We start from the raw sequence: 19,639 nt of genomic DNA on the forward strand, positions 1-19,639 counted from the left end.
TAGTCTGCTTCATAAAATGAGTCCAAATGGCTATAAAAAGAAATGTAGGGTGAGGTGGGAAAAAGGCTTGAATGTGTTTGTTAAGTGGGTCAAGGCATGTACAAAAAACCCAGAGTCGGGAAGACAGTTTGACTCACAGGCCACAAACTGAGCAGTCAGAGACATGAGCAACTGAGGACTAGAACTGGGACATGAAGCATATGAGGCCTGCTGAGGGCAACCATCTGTAATATGGGCTGTCACATAATATCTGCATCAATATTTGACAAATGTCTCCAAGTTTGTTTCTGCAGTGACTTTGAAACGGAAGGATGAGAGGTTAAAAGATAGCATTTTTACAAGTTAGAGAGAGGCGGAGAGGGAGGAGGGAGGGGAAGTAGCAGGAAACTGGCTTGTCAGAGTTTATAAACAGAGCGAGGAGCCGACTGTGCAGGACGAGGAGTGGTGAGACAAGACTCTGAGGCAACACAGAGGCCGGCCCAGAGGAGGAGGCTTGGCCTGGGGAGCATGGGAACAGTGAGAGGAGGTGGGACAAAGGAGACAGGAAAAAAACAAGACATAAAATGAGCTCACTATTGGCTGATGTTTGCTAGTATAACTCTAAAAGCCAGACATCACTAGTCATCCCAGTTTCCACTGACCTTAACTTGGATGCACACCCTCACTGTCCTATTTCTAGAGGAGTACACACATCATCTTAATGCCGCTGGAAAACATGTCTGCACTCTCTTCTTTCCCTCTTCCATCGTCCTTTACTCATCTTCTAAACTTAACCCCTACATGCCAAAAAGGCCGTCTTTCATTCTCCATTGATCCTTCCTGTTTCTTTGCCTTTCTTCTCTCCTCGATATCTTCCTTCCCCTCCACTTCCACCCCCCCTTCATCCCTCTGTTCTCTGTTTGCCATTGCACAGATGGCCGGAGCAGCTGAGCAGGGCCAGAGGGGGAAAGAGAGAAACTGAGAAGGAAATAACCATGTATCCCAAACAACACACAAGACCGGATACACTCAGCTAATGCAACAGGCTGCAACCGAAAACAGGCAAAGAGGGTGAGAGGGAGGTGACGGGTAGCAATTTGTGCCGCACCCTTCGGTCACACGGGGTTTTTAAATGCCAGTGATGCTGAAAATATAAACAGTTCATTTAATTATTTTTCAACCCACAACCTGTCACAGCTTAAAGGAGAGAGAGCAGACACTGGTGGGAGTGAGGCAGGGAGAAAAGAGATGCAGAGAAGAAGGGTAAAAAGATGGTTGACACGGTTTTCAATTGTGTCTCAAAACAATTTAAATCATCTTTTCATTAATTTACTTTATGAACTCAAATTACACACAACTTCAAGGTGTTTCTGGCACATTTATTTAACAGCCCTGTAAGGAAGCTTAAAGATGCACTGAAGGCCTGTACGTGATATTGTGCAAAAACACTTAAGCGTTGGTGTCTGAAAGAAAACTGAAGATCAGACTGTTCTATAAAATCTCTGCACGGCTGCTTACCTTACATGCCTGCTTGTTTGTTTTTTAACCACGAGTTTGGAAATCGAACATTTTAAGAAAAAATACTTTTAGAAGGAGAGGATTAGACAATCAGATGCGGTGGGCCCTATCTCGGATAATTTTAATATTGGTTGGGGCTGCTAGTTTGCAATCTCCCCCAAACCCAGTTAAGCCATCTTGAAGGATTTTTGCATCCCTAAATGTAACAGAAGAGAGACGAGTTACACAGGTGTATCCTTCATGAATGTTTTTTGAGCATCAGAGATGAATAAAAGAGACAAGTGTGACACTGCATTATAGAGACTCTAATGATATAAATTGTCATGGTAATCCGGCAGATTTATAGAAGTAGGCTCTGACAAAACAATAGCCAGCTGATGCAGCTGAGCCACACATAGTATTTAAGTGACGTTGGTGTAAAATGACAGCTCTGAAGCATGGATGTCGAGTTATGTTACATTCCTGTTTCTCTCACTCCTCTCTCATCGTGTCTCTTCCTCGCCTTTTATACACACACACATCTTAGAAAGGAAGGACAAAGACACAAGCAGACAAACTGAAAAATTAGAAAGAGGTTTAGTCACTAATCTGATTAGAGCTTGGAGCAGATCACATTAAATTATTCTTAATAACTTGTAGCACAGAATGAATGAGGGCTTACTGCAGGAGAACACAGAGAGTGTCATGTTATCTCCATCCACTTAATAAACCCAACAATAACACACCAATGTTAAGACACAAAAAGACACAACTTCTGTGACCTGATTCAACCCGGCCGTGAACCAGGAAACATGTCAAATTGCAATTTTCCTCTTTTACACTCTCATGTTACGGATTCCCACAGCAGACTAAAGCATCTGGCCACCAGGCAGTAAATTTCACTGTTCCTCTCCAAAGTTCCTCACACTGCTGATCTATGTGCATATGTGTGTGTGAGAGAGAGAAAGTGATAAATCCCGATTGCACGGCCACAGCCTGCAGATCATTTCTCTTTCTCCTGCAAGTCTTCAGACAGCTGTGAGATGAGATAGCACATCTCTGTTGCTCGTGCTTCGTCATTACAGCCATCAGTCAGCGGTTAAAGTATAAACAGACAAGGAACCAGAGCTAGAATGTACTTTTTTATCTACACTCCCCAGAAACAGGAGGTGGAGAGGACTCAAGACACACAGACACTTATACTGGTGCAGCGGCCAAATAAACAGAAATGACAGTTATGAATTTGATGTTGGTTTGCTGCCAGAACGAATCTTGCCCTTGCACTGACACCTTTACGCCTTTACTTTCTGTTTCTAAGGCTCGAGACAAACATGTAATTGTTGCCCAGTTTATTCCATCAGTTCAACCCATTAATGCTGTAACATGTTTTTAAAGAGATTGTGAATTATTCACTTTAACAGCCTGAGTGAGAGTTTAAAAGGCAGTGGTGTCATGATTCTCAGAATCCAGATATCCAGGATTTGATTTGTGTTCGTTTTTTCTCTCGCCAAAATTCGCCATAAGGCTATTTAACAGAGTACTTGGAAATAAAAGTACACAACACCAGGATGTGGAAGTATGCCAGGAACAGAAAGCAGAAAACAGAAATGGGTAGCAGTAAAGCGGAACATGAATACAGCACTTTACTGTCCTAAATCTGGCCTTGCATCAGCAATAGAAAGCAGACTAGTTGTTAAAAACGTAAACATTTTGAGCGTGTAAATGTCTTTATATAGCACGGGTGAAGGGACGAACATATTGAAACATTGTTGATCCTGCTGACGAGTTTTCAAAGCTGAAAGTTGATTAAATGTATTTTCAATGCGGAAGTAATATTGTGACACCTCGACATGTAAGAATTATAAATTAGCCCATTTAGAGGCTGTAAGATTTATCTTAAAACAATTACTAATGGGTTGCTGATGGCCTAGTGGTTTAATTGCGCCAACTATACTTCAGGCAGCCTGGGTTCAAGTCTCACCTGTGGCTACTTTCCCACATGTCATTCCACAATCTCTTTCTAAATTTCCTACTCAATAACCCCCCCCCCCCCCCCCCCCCCCTGCTTGAAAAAAAACAAACGAAAACAATAACTAGTTCAAATTCTCATATATTGTTTATTCTACTTATCCAAGCACAATTTTGCTGAGAAATCGTCCCTTTGTCAAGCTCCTGATTCACACACACACACACACACACACACACACACACACACACACACACACACACACACACACACACACACACACACACACATATATATATATATATAAACACTGAGCTGAGTGTTAAAGCTCTAGTTTCCTCCAAGATCGACTAAGCAGCTTCAATTAGGGATTACATGTTTTGCTGGTTCATTGGAACCTTTACTACAGCCGCTTGTGTTGGATTATTCAGGGGGTTACAAAAAGATTACATAACTACAGGAGCCATTACACGGTGGTTGGATTTGAACCTGGGCCGGGTTTGCACGGAGGACCACAGCCTCCGTATATGGGGCGCAAGCATTAACGACCACTAGGCGATGGGCACCCCATACATCTAAATATTCTTATTGTAAATAAAGTTAACAATTATTTAAGATCATATAGTATGTGTTTAGAATATATATATTTTTTAAAAAGCTGTGTTATTTAGGCCATCCTCTCGTGGTAAAATGAAATGTTCAAACCACAAGGGACAGAGTGTATTCAATGACCCGATACATAATGGCTTGTGAGTCAGTGGATATTTCCAGCAGCTGATTCCAGACAGATGGTTGTGTCGGCTACATTAGGTCCAACACTTAGGAAAAGTGAAATGTGTGATATGTCAAGAACATAAAATAGTTAATCTGAAGAGGATTTCTGGACAAGCTACCACAGACCAGACTGCCAGTCAGCGTTCCTGACCTCCTGCGGCCTGGACACAAAAGGATGTGAAAGACAATAACTTCCTCAGGCTGCGGTTGTTGTAGTCAGTATTCAACTGTAAACAATAGCTGTAAAAAAGATTTAAGTTGTATAAAAACAGAGTGGGAGTGCTTGGCCGTGGTGTTCTTCAGGTTTGGCAGATTTTTCACTGTAAAACTCTGAATGTAATGACTTCGCTAAAATGTGTTTGTTGGCCTTCACAATGTGTCCAAGTCATGCGGCTGCAGCTTCCAAACAGTCCCACTCCAAATTCTCTGCAAGCCTTAATGGTGAACTAAAGTGTCACTGAGAACAAAGAACAGCCACATAAACACAGAAAGACAATGGTTTAAAAACAAGGGATCAGAAGAACAAAAACACCCGACTACACACACTCGGAGCACATTCTGTGTGATGACAAGGGTCCATTCTCTTAAAATGACTTCATAGACTAGCTGAAAAATAACAGTCATTGTTTGTACTGAATTACGGTAAATTATATTGTTTTTTTTCCATCTGTATTTCTCATAGGTGTTAACCAGGCACAATAACTCTTAAATGATCTTTACTTATATTGCTGTGACATAAGGGATATTAGTCGCAAAATGTGCAGCTATTCTGTTTTCACCATGTGTAGTTTGCACTCTTACTGGCAACAGAAGAAGTAGTTTAGTACTAGGTAAGCTCTCAGCGTGCGATATCAAGATGTTGTTTACTCCTCTCTAGATCCTTGCTCGTGTTGTACTTACTCTCTGATGTCGACGCTTTGAACAAAAGCTTCTGCTAAATGAATTGTAGAATTGTAACGTTGATAGTAGACTACGGAGCCACAGCCAGCAAGTCACACTACCCTCCTCCACTGGTCACTTGTTGTCTTTAATTGAGCCTTTTTGATCAAACCAGCACTCCATAAGCTTTATCTACTGAACAACATACCATTGTTTTCTTCAAATACAGAATTGTGACTTCATAAGGGAGAAAAGATAGTAAAAAAGTGTCGCTGCCAGCCCGGTCAGCGTTGCTGTGTTTCCCGGCACAGCTTGCAACACACTATAAAAGGAGGTGATGTTTCAACTGAGTCAGGTCGCGTGCAATGTCTAATGGTGGCGGCTGCGTTGCACCGTTAAATAGGACGCAACTAAGAGATGAAAAAATAAATTTAGGTAAGAGCAGTCTGTTTTATTTCTGTTGTTGTTATTGTTCTAACTCTGAACTGGCACTAAGCTAATAATGGGCAGGCAAGCTCTGCAAGGTGAGATTATCCTCCCAGGCAACATCCCTCCTTAATACCCACACCGGGACGTAAACAAAATGTGTGTGTGTTCTCACTTCTGTGTGTATGTGTGTATCTCTGAAACACAGCAGTGATGGTGCCTATACTGTCAATAACTGGAAGGCATCCAACTCTGCTGAGGGATCTAAGCTTTTCTCACTGTCTAGACACAAACATGACGCTCTTGAATAATCAGGTCATCAGCATATTTTAACAGAAAACCGCTAATTTGACCCCCTTTTTACATCAAGTACAATCTACCATTGTGTGTGTGTGTGTGTGTGTGTGTGTGTGTGTGTGTGTGTGTGTGTGTGTGTGTTTAGAATACAGTAGTGCTCACAGCGAAAGGCCACATTTAAAGGCTATCTGTAAATCATTATGCAGAAATAAACTGAGAAGCTGCAGTGAGGGTTATTAAGCTAAATGTTAATGTCAAATCTGCTTAAAGGCTACGGTGTGTGCTCATGTCTCATCACTGTCGGTTATAAACAAGAGACTCTTCGCCTCCTCAACACAAAGACCTAAATCAAAGTGCTCTCTCTCATTCCCTCGCTTCAACCAACCAACCGTCCAAAAACATGCATGAATCTGTGCAAAGAGCCAGCTCTGCTTTCACAGTATACAACTGTGTGCACACACACATGTGCATACTGTGAGCCGTCTCCTATCCCCGGGGCCTACTCTAAATAGTAGTCAAAGCGAGGCATTGTGGGGAAAGGAGGCAGTGACGGAGGGGTGGGGGTGGGTCGGTTGAGGGATGGTAGAAAAGATGCAAAAAGAAAGTGTGCGTTACCCTCCGCCGATGCTGAAATGAATCCGGACAATCTTTGTAGAATGACTCAAGACAAAACAAATACTCAGAAGGTGGTTTGGGCGGAGACATTTGCAGTGAGAGGAGAGGACACTGGAGGGTCTTGTCTTGTGTTTGAAGGCGTTTTTTAATGAGCATTCAGTGGCCTCTGACCCTGTCATTGACGTGCTTTTATCTCCACTAGCAGTAAGCAGAAACACCGAACTGCCATGTTTGCTCGACACTGCTAATTAACCGTTGATGTTCTGACACAGCCAGGGTAGGTTTACAAGGGACATTTTGTAATGTGAAAGCAGGAAAATACTGACATGGTCTTCACTGCCTGAGTAACTATTTAGAATAGACTTCACTTAATAAATGAAGACAAAATCTCTTCCTATGCTCAATGATCCAATTTTCCCCCTAAAAGAGTAAAGACTAATGTTTCTTTTAAATAAGACTTCTTCTTCTTTCTCAATTCATATTTTTAACAAATACATTATAACAATAGTTTACATTTTAAAACATAATACATACATCATACAGTATCTGGGATAAATATTCAAACATTGCTTGTACAAGCTTGTATTTCTTCCTTACTTGTTAACATGTAAAATGGCACGACAGCTTTCAAACTTGTCTCTTTGAGGAGAACAACTCTGCAAGATTTAAGTAGCACTGCTTCAATAATTCACGGTTTTGTGGCTCACAGCACAAAAGGCACACACGCAGGCGAGTGGTCCAATGTAAGAGGACTCAAATGAAATGCAGCTTTAGTAGTTCAGATTTATTTGTGACCAGAGAAGATAAAATAAGATGGATTGTTTTCATGTCGGTCTCTTTGTGTGTGTCATTCCCCCTCTTTGCAAGGAGGAAAATGTCAGACTTAAGATGCCACACGCTGGCATGGCGCCTGAGATTGTCCATTCAACCCACTCTGAATCTTAACAAAAGTCTCAGTCAACCGTCCACCCCACTTAGAGATACTTATACCCATGGCTTTCACTGTATGATCAAATGATCAAATGAAACCAACCACAGAAAATTCTTCTTATCTTTAAAAACACAAGTGTGAATAAAGAAATTAACTTTGGTTTAAACTGTGGAAACCAGTTCAGTAACACTACATGCATTATCATATCAGCAATTAGAAGGTGGTACTTCTAAGAAAGCTGACTGTAAAGTAAATATGGGCAGCAATGGTACTCCTCTCGAATGTTTCATTTATTCTGCTAAATCTGGGCAAGACACCAGCGATAGACTGCCAGCTTTAGCATCTACCATCACCCACAGGTGTACACTGTTTGAACAGGTGGATTACAGGAAGTACAGAGTTCGATCTGCAATCAATGAGGATATTAATGATATCAGATCTTACGCTAACAAATAAAATCATCCCATCTAAGGGAATTAAGTTATAGTTCCAAAGGAGCTATGTAAAAATGGTCCAGGTTCACAGCAAGTCACTTCTACCATCCTCACCGACTCTCTATCATAACATTTAGTGGGATTAAGTTGCTTTATGTCCCCGCCTCTGCCTCAGCTTTAACACACATCACTACAGCTACTGATCTCTGGAGGAGACTGAGGCCTCAAAGAGCAATCCACAAGACAAGAGGCTTACTATTACTAAACATTTCACTGATGAGGATGTAGGCAGAGAAAGGCTGACGTGATGTCAAAGAGTCAGACACAAGGATGTAATGGTAACAGACTGGTGTAGGGTAATCTGATGATGCCATTGTCAGTCTCAGGTGATGATTTGTATTATGTTATTATGTGTGGTTGTTTTGAGACAAGCATTTATACCTGAAAGCTGTAGTTCTGTATTGCTCTGTGTGCAGCAGTGCAACAACAACAAAAAAAAGGATGTCAGCCTCCATTAAGATATTTAATACTCGACATCATCACATTACAATTTGGTATTCATCACCAAACCCAGTACATGGCACCCAGTTCAATCCAGCTGGGAGTTACCAGAGCTGCCACAGTCTCCATCAACTTGATGCTAATCACAGCTCTCACATTCCACAAACACCCCCGACCTGAGGTCAGGAAAACTCCTCTGTCCTGCACACAAATAAACTCCAAACAAAGCTTGCTGCGCTCCATGGCCTTCCTCACAAACTGTGGGAGGGCTGAGAGAGGGAGAGAAGGGAGAGGTGGTCCCAACCAAGAGGGGGAGAGTGTGGGCTCCCCCAAAACAGTCAATCTAGAAAACTGTGCAAATGTACCTCTTTTACACACAGTGTTTTTGCTGTAACTTTTTAAAATATTTTCTGTACTGTGAAGGTATGTTCCTGCCATCATATCTGATTCTACAGCATATTTAAAGCTAAAATGCTAGATAAGTCCTTGCTGTCTAACCCTACATAAACTGATCGATTATACTTCATGTTCACGTTGTGTAACTGGACTTTAGGGGTCAAACGTGCTTGGGCACAGTACTGTTTGCATAGTGTGAGTGCGCCCATAGACTACATTCAGCCCAATTAACCTCGAACCATACGGAAGGGCAAACTGATGTAACCTTGGAGGCAAAAACCTGGGGCATAACATTCACTGCTCATTAAATGGTATCAACGAACATAAACCGCTGACAAAAATACAAATCATTATAATCATCTACTCAGATTTCTCTGCGCTTGAATGTGGTTGGAAAATAAGGGAACAATGTTCAGATATCAGAGGCAAATCAAACAATAAAACATACAAAGAAACTGTCATATTTCAACATTTTCTGACATTTTCAACCAAGTCTTCCTACATGCAAACTAAAAATACACATAAGAAAAGGAGTGAGCTGAATCTTGAAGTACAAAGGTGGCTTTTTGTTTCCCATTATTAGCAGATCTACCTCTTGCAGACAACAAGGAATCAACAAACAACAACAGCCACCTCCCTACAGGACACTGATAGTCAATTGAACTGCTTAATAGAGCACATTACCTTCATTCCTATTAATCGATCTCGAGTGGTTAAATGGGCTGCTGGGATGCTCAGTAAGACAAACGGAGTCAGAACAAAGGCCCCGCTGAGAGGAAGGAACCAGCCTTGTTGTGTCTCCTGTTGTACGGCTGGCGTGTGTGTGAAAAGGAGCAACAGATTGTGTGACAGACACCTGGATCACAGAAACATGTGATCAGAAAGGCTGGCCCTAATCCTCATGAGCTCCTCACTAAGATTTCACTATGTCCTCCTATGAAAGGTTCACCTGCATTTAAGTATTTCAAGACTATAAAAAACTTGCCAGTTTGTAAATTGTATTTTGTAGTGACAAAAATGAGTAAAAGTATGAATGTTGTGAGTAGCAGAGATTACCAAAATCTGCCCAATTTAGGAATTGACATTGTATACACGCTAACCCCTCCTTTCAAAACATCAGAGAATCTGATACACAAAACACACACATACAAACAATCAGACCCCGTTCTTCCCATGGCATATCCATGCTTGGAGAAACTCGGCCCCCTGGGGACGGGCAGATTAACACATGACAGAGCTTGTTAACCCTGGACAAAGAGAGATGCTAATCTTGTACAGTCGGCCTTGACCGTCCTCAAACAGTAAACAGACACAGCCACAGAGAAGCCAAAGAAAGACAAGAACGAGCGAGGGAGGGATACGCAGCAGAAACAGAGGCGTCGGTATGTCCCAGAAACTAGACAATACTGCGGGCGAGAGGGTCCATCGGCCCCAAAACAATAAGGGTGGAGACAGAGCCCGACTACAAACAAGGCCCCAACGGCACAGTCCCGACTGCAGCCTGGCAGAGCTCCGCTGCCTGCAGGGACGACCAGCAGGACAGCGCGGAGTTCGACTGTGTGATTATTGATCGCACAGAAGGAAGTGGAGGAGCCAGGCTCGCTTCTTTCCAGAAGGACAGTGACAGACAGAGGAAGTGCATTAGTGAGGCACAGTCCTCTGATGCCGTTAGCTCTCTCCCCTGGGAGATAAGAGAGATAGTTGTGACAATGTTTTAGGAGAGGACAATAAAAAGAAAGGGGAGGGGGTTAAAAGAGACAGTAGGCAAGCAGGAAACAGTGAGACAAAAAGAGAGACAGCAGACCCAACAGAGTGGCTACACAGAAATTAAGGCTAATTTGTAACTGAAGAGCTGCTGGAACGTCTCCATAATGGGCCGTCAGCCCAAAAACAAGCTCCTCTGTGGGGGTAAATGAGATCAGGCCGGCCCAGGACCAGCTGGTGGCTCAGATCAATGACACCAGATAGAGCTCATACAGAGGCAGACGAAGAAGGCAGAAACGAGGCATCTGGACAGGATGGCAGAAGAAACACACCCGAGAGGCTTCAGCGCTCTCTCTCTTGAGCTTTTGCACAGGGGCACCACGTTCACACCAATGTACAAATGGAACGATTGTGTCCATTATAAGAGGATTAGTCCTCCTGTTTGAAGTGCAACAAGGCACGTTCCAGATGGAATCTGAGCTCTCACAGGACAGAAGACAGGATGGATGTCCAGATCAGCAAAGCTTCCTAGCAACAAACCCCGTACAGCTGGCGCCTAAAGCTCACATCTGCCTACGAGCTGCTCTTACCACAGTAACCAAAAAACAAGATTATACTGCCTTCTTGGCAAAGCCATATTTATACCAGGAGAATTTGATATTTGGTGCCCACAGCTGCCTAGGGTAAAGGGACTATATCATTCTGTCAGCACAGTGTCTTGCACAAATGCCGTTCATTCCACATGAGACTGTGGCAAGGGCAGGCAAGGGTTTCCTCTGACATAATACTGAACACATTAGCCGATAAGCCAGAGAAGCAAATGTCAATGCAAGGTGCAACCCACAGACAAAACGCTGGGCAATATGGACCATAATATGGTCACATCATTTTTTTTCTATATTCAACAATAACATTGTAAACCACATAGAAAATGCGTTGATAATGCCGCAAGTTTGAAGCACATCCGCATCACGGCAGAGGCCTCAAGAAACCAGACAGTTCATCGACTAATCAACAATAGTAGCTCTATGATGACGGAAAGATCTGTGGGCCACATCTGGTAGAACTAACCGAGTGACTAAGAGAGCAGCCATTTTCTTGGACAAATTTGTACCATCTCCAAGGCTGCGTTTCACCAAACAATCAGGCAGCACTGACACACTGTGCCATGAAAATTTGGTGTTGGAGCCTAGCAACACGGCTGTGAACCATATCCATTATCCATCCTCCCACCAAAGGAATTCAGAGAGTCCAAACACAACAAATTACTGCAGCTGCTGGCAAATACAGTCTCAAAACCACGCCGCACAGCTGCCAACTGTGTGCCCCGACAACTGTGACTGGGAGCACAGACGACAGCCCAGTTTATCTCCGCTTTATCTTCACTGCGGTGTCAGGGGCAGTTTCTTCGAGCCTCAATCACCCAGACAACAGAGAAACATAAAGTGTCTGTTGTTGTTTTGGATAATCTCTAAACAAGAAGCTATTGTGCTTCTGTTACCCAGGATTAGGACAAGGCTTGTGATGATGGTGGTAATTTTTTAATAGCGCCAAGACGTGCAAGGGTCAATGGTTCAGGCTGAAAACCCCTAAAGGACCAGTGGCATAGGCCTGCCCTTGTCACATTTGAGAAGTACAGAGATGGCGGGGGGGGATTTCATTCTGAGTCACACGTCCAGCCAACACCAGTTCTGAGGCTGAGGGCCGGGTGACACACCGGTCTATTAAAGCCGCAATCAACTCCCCTCTTATAACCGAGGCGGTTCGAGAGGCCAGCTGGAGGCAAAACAAATTATTAGGGATTAAATTGCCCTGAAACACAGACAGACAGACAGACAATCACTGTGAAAATTTTAAGCAAGTTTTTCACAAAATGATCACAACTGAAGAGGAACATTGACAGAGGATCTGATTATCGTGCAGCTGTTACTGCAACAAAGAACCGTCATCATCATTATCAATTAATTGCATTTTGGCACAGACTCATTATTTTCCTAATCTGCCAACCATTTTCTCAATTAATTCATTTATCTCTGTGTCAATAAGATGTCAGTTAATCATTTAAAATGGTTCCCAGAGTCCAAGTGGCCCTAATAGTTTTTCTTAACCTAGCCAACAGTTTAAAACCCACAAAAATATTCAGCTCTTTGTCATAAAGGAAAGCAGCGTCCCGACTTTTTTGAGTGGAGACCATGAAATGTTTTGCAAAAGCAGAGACTGCAACAAGATAGTTAGTCCCAATACCTGTTAAGTAATTTTCTGTTTATCAAGGCAATAAATTGACTAAAAATGTCAACAACTCATTTATCAGAGCCCAAACTAATGCTTCAAAATGTCAGATATAAATCAACAAGTATTTCTTGGTATTTCTGAGCCGGTTAACTCAACTGTGGTGATATTAGATTAGATTACTTTGAACATCATTTATCATAATTACAAGTTAACAATTTATTGATCAAAACCAAAATGTAATAGTTTGTCGAGCCCATCTTGGATTACTTGGTTCACCATTACAAGCTTCCTTTTTATCTGCACGAGTGATTTTATCAGACGTTCACTGACATTGTTCTCTCACTGTGACGTAGCTGACGTTGTAAAAACTCACTCCTTGAATCTGGCTCCGCCAATAGATCTGATAATGACAGGAGACAAAAGTGATACACACCTTCTGAACAAACACAGCAACAAAGAGAAGATGAAACTATAGGAAAGAGATGAATTGAGCCATTTATTACACATACTTTCTCTAAATCTAAATAATCTGCTTCATTTCTTCAAGTACGGTCCCTGACAAATCCTCTCCACACAAAAAATTCCCCCCAGGGCAGTAATCCATATCTTCCAACCAGTAATCTTTTTAGAACCATCTTTAATAACTTAATGAAAACAGATGTTTCGGTCTTTAATGGCCGCTAAATTTCATTTCATTTGATTGCATTAGACTGCCTCCATTTTCCTGCCTCATCCACCAACACTGTGAGTCAGCCATTCTCTCATCCAAGCACATAGAGGAGGCGGACTCGCTGATGGCTTTAGCCCACGTCTGACTGAAGAGTCCTGGAGAGCCTCAAAGCCCCTGAAATGGCCCAGCCTTAAAAAGTGCCCTGCGGTAGTGACCGGGGGATGCCATTTACTCAGAATAAAATCAATACCTCATGGTCGCTGGCCACAGAATATTGACCGGCACATGCCCATAAAAAATGGAGACAATTTGGCCGCTTTTTGAGGCACCTTGGGGGGAGGATAAAGGAGTTGTGGGCTAGTAAAGATTTTCAATGCTTGCATGTTTGCAGTTTATCAAAAGCTCTTGGGCAGGCTTTGGGAGCTGCCAGTGTTTTCTCTTCTCCATTGTTCTATAGAGAGGAGTGTAATCTGTCTTGTTGCACTCACTCACCCACCATGTGAAGGCGCAGCTACAGGCGCCTCCAGCTTTAACTCTCACACCACAATAGCTGATCACTTTTGGGGGTAACATTAATCACCTCTGATTATTAAATGCCAGATTGAGTCTATATGCACAATCACCCGGAGAGATATTTCAGCTCAACACACACACTCCCTCCTCCTTCAGGACTCTGAGGGAAATTATATCCTCAACATGCCACAAAATGGCCCTCAGTTATTCTGCTTGTATGATTGTGCCGAATGGGGCATCTGCACAATTATTAGGGCTTAATTTGCCGGGTTTTGCCCCCCACCCCCCCTGGGGCGAGTGAAACATTTCTCAGCACTTGGCCCATCACAGAACAATGGCCATCCGCGACGGAGGATGGAGAAAAAGGAGGGGAGATAAGGGAGGACAAAAAAAAAAAGTTGAGGGAGGGAAAAGGCAGACAGAAACGCTCACACAAAGAGGCAACACGTTGTGGAAAATAAAAAGAAGAGTGTCGATTTAAAGCTTTATATGTGTGGTTTGTTTTAACCCTAACAGGAGCACTTGAAGCGACCACCGCCCCATCAGCCCCCTTTCATAGAATAGAATAGAATAGAATTACTTTATTGATCCCAAACTGGGAAATTGCAGGAGCAGGTTGTCTAAACACACAATATTAGCAAATAAACACAATATAATATTAAATACAAAGTAAATAAGCACTAAAAAAAACATCAAAACTAAGAATGGGAATATATACAACCAGGATTTAACTTAGCATTACTAGTCTAGGAAACCAAACTGAAACTGAAAACAGCCGATAATCGATTTTTAAAAACAACATGACGTCACACTGTAATTAAAGCTTTTAGAGATTTTAACGTCAAATAAGAGTTAATTCACACAAAGACACACTATGATACAGCAGTATTGTTGCGTTACAACACGGAGAAGCACAAGTAGTAACAGTGTCGGTACAGGAGAGGCTGTGACGTCTGTAACGGTTATAACGTTAATTTAAAAAAACGTTAATTAGCCTGGCGGTTCGTAACGTACTGATGTTAGCATGAAGCTAACGCTGAAACAGTCTCTTACCAGTGTGTGAAGCGGCAGCGTGCTAACAGAAGCCTCTCCAGCTACGCCCTGTGTTAGCGGTACACCCCCCGACTGAATCCTCGAGTCTGGAGGAGGAGGAGGGGGGGAACAAAAAAGGGAAGTGTAGATAAAAATGAAACCGGGATGAAAAAACGGGAAAGAGAGCCGAAGAAACCGAGCCGAGCCGAGTCGAGCCAACGGACGAGAAACTTCTGAGTCTCGAGCGCCGCGTCTCTCAAGAAGTGATGCGCGTGAGACTGAGGGGGAAGAAAGGAGGAGAATGACGCTTCAGTCCACACACACACATTACACACACACATTACACACACACACACGTTACACACACACACATTACACACACACATTACACACACACATTACACACACACACACACGTTACACACACACATTACACACACACACACACATTACACACACACATTACACACACACACATTACACACACACATTACACACACACATTACACACACACACACACACACACACACACACACACACACACACACACACACACACACACTGTAGTAGACCGGTGAACGGATGGATGGACAGGCGGAGGAGAGGACAGGGCTGCTGCCGCCTTCAGGTGCTGCTTAAAATGTCGGAACAATGATAAACTGACAACATTTCTTTTTGAAGGACTTGAAGATATTTTCATTGCAACCTTTGAATAAAGTGTGCTCCTAAATAAGGCGTGTAAAGATAAAGATAAGCTTTATTGATCCCCCACGGAATATTACGGACTACACTTTTGTCAACAGCTGATCTATTTTTTATTTTATTTTTTTAAATCTATTTTTTTGTACATTCTTAATTTTTCTTTTTTTTATTTAAATTGTACTGTGTTCACTTTTTGTCTGCAATCTTTGCTCTTTGCTGCTGTAACAATGTACATTTCCCCATTATGGGATAAATAAAGGATTACCTTATCTTATGGGGACATTTTTTCATTACAACAGCTCAAGGAAACAGGAAACAGGAATATAATTATTAAAAATAACAAGAAGTTAAAAATCAAACATATGTACATCAGTTAAATAAAGGCAGAAAAAATGCAATAATAGAATAATACCAGGTATGTACACTTCCGCTTGTGGACTTATTATTAAGTATATATTGATATGAGAATCATTAATTTCTTGTAAATCACTTCTTAGAACTCGCTTTTATGTGATGTTAGTCTATCTTTTAAATTAATTGCTATCATCTTGTTATTGTTGCAATATAACCCCAGAAGACATTTTATTCAAGTTTATAGTCTGACCAGTAACTGACCTGTGTGACGTCCTGCCCTCTCCTCCTGTGTGTGGTTAGTTTGGGGTTACTTCCTGGCTCAGCAGCCAATAGGGAGAGTTGGGAAGGACATCAGTTTACCGTTTAGGGTTAGGGTAACTGACATTGGGTACACCTGACTTAATTAGGCCTCAGCTAATTTAAGTGGCATCCACTCTTTCTTCTGTCTCCCTCTATCTCCTTCTTTGTCTTTTACTTTGAGCCAGTTCGTGACACCTGAACACACCTTTATCTTATCTTTCTTGTTAAGGACTATGACCTACTAGAACAATAGGTTAGGTCACTTAGATCCAGGAAAACACAACATTTTACTGGATCTAAGTAACCTAACTGGTACCTGGAGATTGTTAAAGCATGAATTACATTATTTGGAGGTCGGTCTAATTAAGAACAGACTGTTAATAGTTCATTTTGGATCAGACATGCCCAGAGGTGCTGAAACACCAAAATGAAACGCAGAAATGATTAAATCTGTCAGTCACACCTGTTAGTAGAGTTTAAATGTCTTACTGTGGAGTAGACATCCACCCTTTTGTGGGTGTGTCGATGTAATGAAATCTAAATTATAAGGAACAAAGAATTATTACAGCAAAACAATATTCCGTCAAGTGAAATAGAAAAAAAAAATAGTTTGGATCATCAAGGTTTAGCACTGATCTGTTTCTCCACTCTAACAGGCCTGCTGACAGGAAGGTAAATAAACAAGGGTGAAATGGTTGTTTAGTGTGTCATGTGTGGACACAACCTGTCACATCTTCACACCACAGAACAAGAAATTACTTGTAGAGAACACAGAGGCCCTGCCAAGTGATCAAAGTCATATGTATTTGTCTACTTATATTCTGGGTGTAACTACCTTCTAAAAAGTACATTAACCAAAGGCTCCTGTCATACCTGAACACACAGAAGGGCGTAGGACGTCTCCTCATGATTTAAACGACATGACTGCTGTCAAATGTTAAATTGCAGAAACAGGAGGTTTACTGTGAGTCCTTGAAGGCAGCATCCCCCACCAGCGCGCCATGCTGAAATTGAAAGGGATGAACAGCGAATAGCAGGGGGACTCTGCTTTCTCTAAACGCAGCCAATCCCCTCCCAGGCTGGGGGATTATTCAAATTAAGGATGATGTCACCTCATGCAAGTCACCCTTCTCCCTCGCCCAAGTTCCTCCCGGGCCTGTCTGTTGCCCTCCCTTTAGGCCCCTAGCACCCCCTTTTCTCTCCTCTTCAAGCCCTTTTCTTTCTTTCTCCATGCCTCAGTGCACACACTGACACACACACTCACACACACACACACACACACACACACACACACACACACACACACACACCCTTTAACGGTGCATTACTGCTGTCCCACATGCATCAAGTTGCCGGCATTGTTCGTCTTCAATGTGACTGTTGCATCCAGAATTTAAAATCTCTGAGTTCACTTCAGACCTGTTGATTACAAAAGAAATGTCATCGGGGTTATTTTAAAGTAATAATCCAAAATGTTGTAATTCTAATTCATGATATTATGTTGCTACTAGTGTGCATATAAGATTGAAAGCCTTGAATATTTTGCATGTTTCTTTGACTAAAAAAATTTAAATATCCTGTGAGCAGCAGACTCCAAAGATTACAAAGGGAGGAGCAACATGTCTGCAGCTTCAGTCAGTCACATCCTGAGAGAAGAGAGCTGAAATTGGAAATTAAAATAAAAGGATAACTAAGCCTGCAAGACATAAAGATGAAGATCAGCAGATACAGCGTGCCTTCCCTTCAGTCATGTTGTGTGTTGTCTCTCATCACAATCAGACACACCGAGGGCGTTGTTTCTTTGCTCGCCCAGCTTTTGTTTCTGTGTGCCGAGCCCTTCAACAGAACCTCGGCTTTTCATCAGAGACAGTCTGGGTGGGCATGCCGCCTGTCTGCTCTTCTGTCTGTGTGTCTGTCTGTCTCGCGGCCGCCTGCCCACTGTCTGCATGAGCCGGGCTTTTGTGTGCTGCTTGGTTTGTGGACGGGCTTCTTTCATGTCCAGCCTGCGGTGTAGTCTGCTCTTTCCAAGAACTGTGGAGATGGTGTTCAACCCCGCAGAGGTGGTTTGAGCTAAGGGCAAAAACAAACTGCAGTTAAAAAACCTCAAATCTCATGCCCCCTTAATCCCAGAAACATGTCTGATAAGTATTCATCTTTGTCTGGTTTTAAGATCAGGTTTTGTTTTGTTCTGAAGCTCCTCAAAAGAACCAGTTTTCTTGCTTTTGCTAAAAATAAAATTCTATCAACAACATGAATAATAATAATCTTAACACTACATACTAAGTGCCCACATTTATGGTGGATTTATGTCTCCACATAAGACCTTTTATATCAAAGCCTGTCCATAAAAGAATGTATTTAGAATGGATGTAATCGATGAAACCGATTTGCAGCCTTTTTTCCTCTGTTCAGAAATCCTTACAGAGAAAACAAAGTCACTCTGTCTTCAGCCTGGACTCTGGAACAAATAAAAAATGCCTTGTTTGTTTGAGGCTGCAGAATGGCTCATAAACTAACGCTCTGGGCTCGACTTGTCTGCCTTAAAAGTGATCAGACAACTCCTATCTGCAGATATATGTGCAGGATTAATCCAGTTATTAAACTAGTCGTGTATTGAGTGTAGATAGAAGTGACACCCTCATGCAGCAGCTTTGTGTGATTCACTGTGTGAACAAACAGGCTGCATGCAGGTGTGTGTGACATGGAAGGAGCCCAGGAAGAGGGTGGGGACTCCGGCGTGGGTCTGATGCCTGTTGGCTCGGACGTGTTGGCACGGTCAGCCAGGCACAACAAAGAGAGGAAGGTGTTTTTTTTTTTTTCTCCTCACACAGGCGGTGCTGTTCGGCAGCGGAGGCAGGAAGGGGCAGGGCTGTGTACCCCGCTGCACAGTTCCCCTGTTATTTATCTCATTGTTTTTTCCCTCCCGGCCTTCAGTCCAGCTGGGACAGACACCGCACAAAAAGAGCTGGCGCTCAATCAACAGTCTGCTGCCTTCGACAAACTCTTACACAACATTTTGTTTTTTAATCAGCAGCAGATACAGACATGTTTCTGGCTGTGTGTTCAGACACACAGAGGTCTGAATCTCCTGCAAAAGAAAGCAGCTGGCACCCAGAGACACACCCATCACCTCAGAAACAGCTGACATCTTTTTATACTCACAAATCAAACCCCTCTTTTGCACAATTGGCTGCAAAATGCACACTAGGTGTAACACTTTGAACTCTAATAACACCGATATTAATCACCTCTAAACAGGGTGTGTGTGGATGAATAGCAGGCAGATACAGGTTAGCACACATGTGTTCAGCTGCTGCACAGAATGGACAACGTGCCAGCACAGAATATCATTAGCATGCAGGATGCTAATGCCCCTGCAGGCAACATGTGAAGAAGTACGGTGCAACATAGGAGAGGCTGAGTGAAGCCATTAATG

At 42.5% G+C, this 19,639-nt stretch overlaps 1 protein-coding gene across 2 annotated transcripts in view; it reads right to left on the bottom strand.

Annotated features, from left to right (window-relative positions):
• The window catches only part of prr36b (proline rich 36b), a 28,741-nt gene extending 13,566 nt beyond the window's left edge, over positions 1–15,175 (bottom strand). Inside the window, exon 1 of one of the 2 annotated variants that reach the window (XM_020655024.3) lies at positions 14,868–15,175. The gene's annotated coding sequence lies outside the window, so the exon portion shown is untranslated. Of the gene's footprint in view, positions 1–9,379; positions 9,507–14,867 lie in introns of those variants that run through there. The other variant, XM_065964340.1, reaches the window with a different exon arrangement.
• Positions 15,176–19,639: the final 4,464 nt, after the last annotated feature.

This window comes from Labrus bergylta, chromosome 16, assembly GCF_963930695.1.
Source record: "Labrus bergylta chromosome 16, fLabBer1.1, whole genome shotgun sequence".
NCBI classification, from domain to species: domain Eukaryota; kingdom Metazoa; phylum Chordata; class Actinopteri; order Labriformes; family Labridae; genus Labrus; species Labrus bergylta.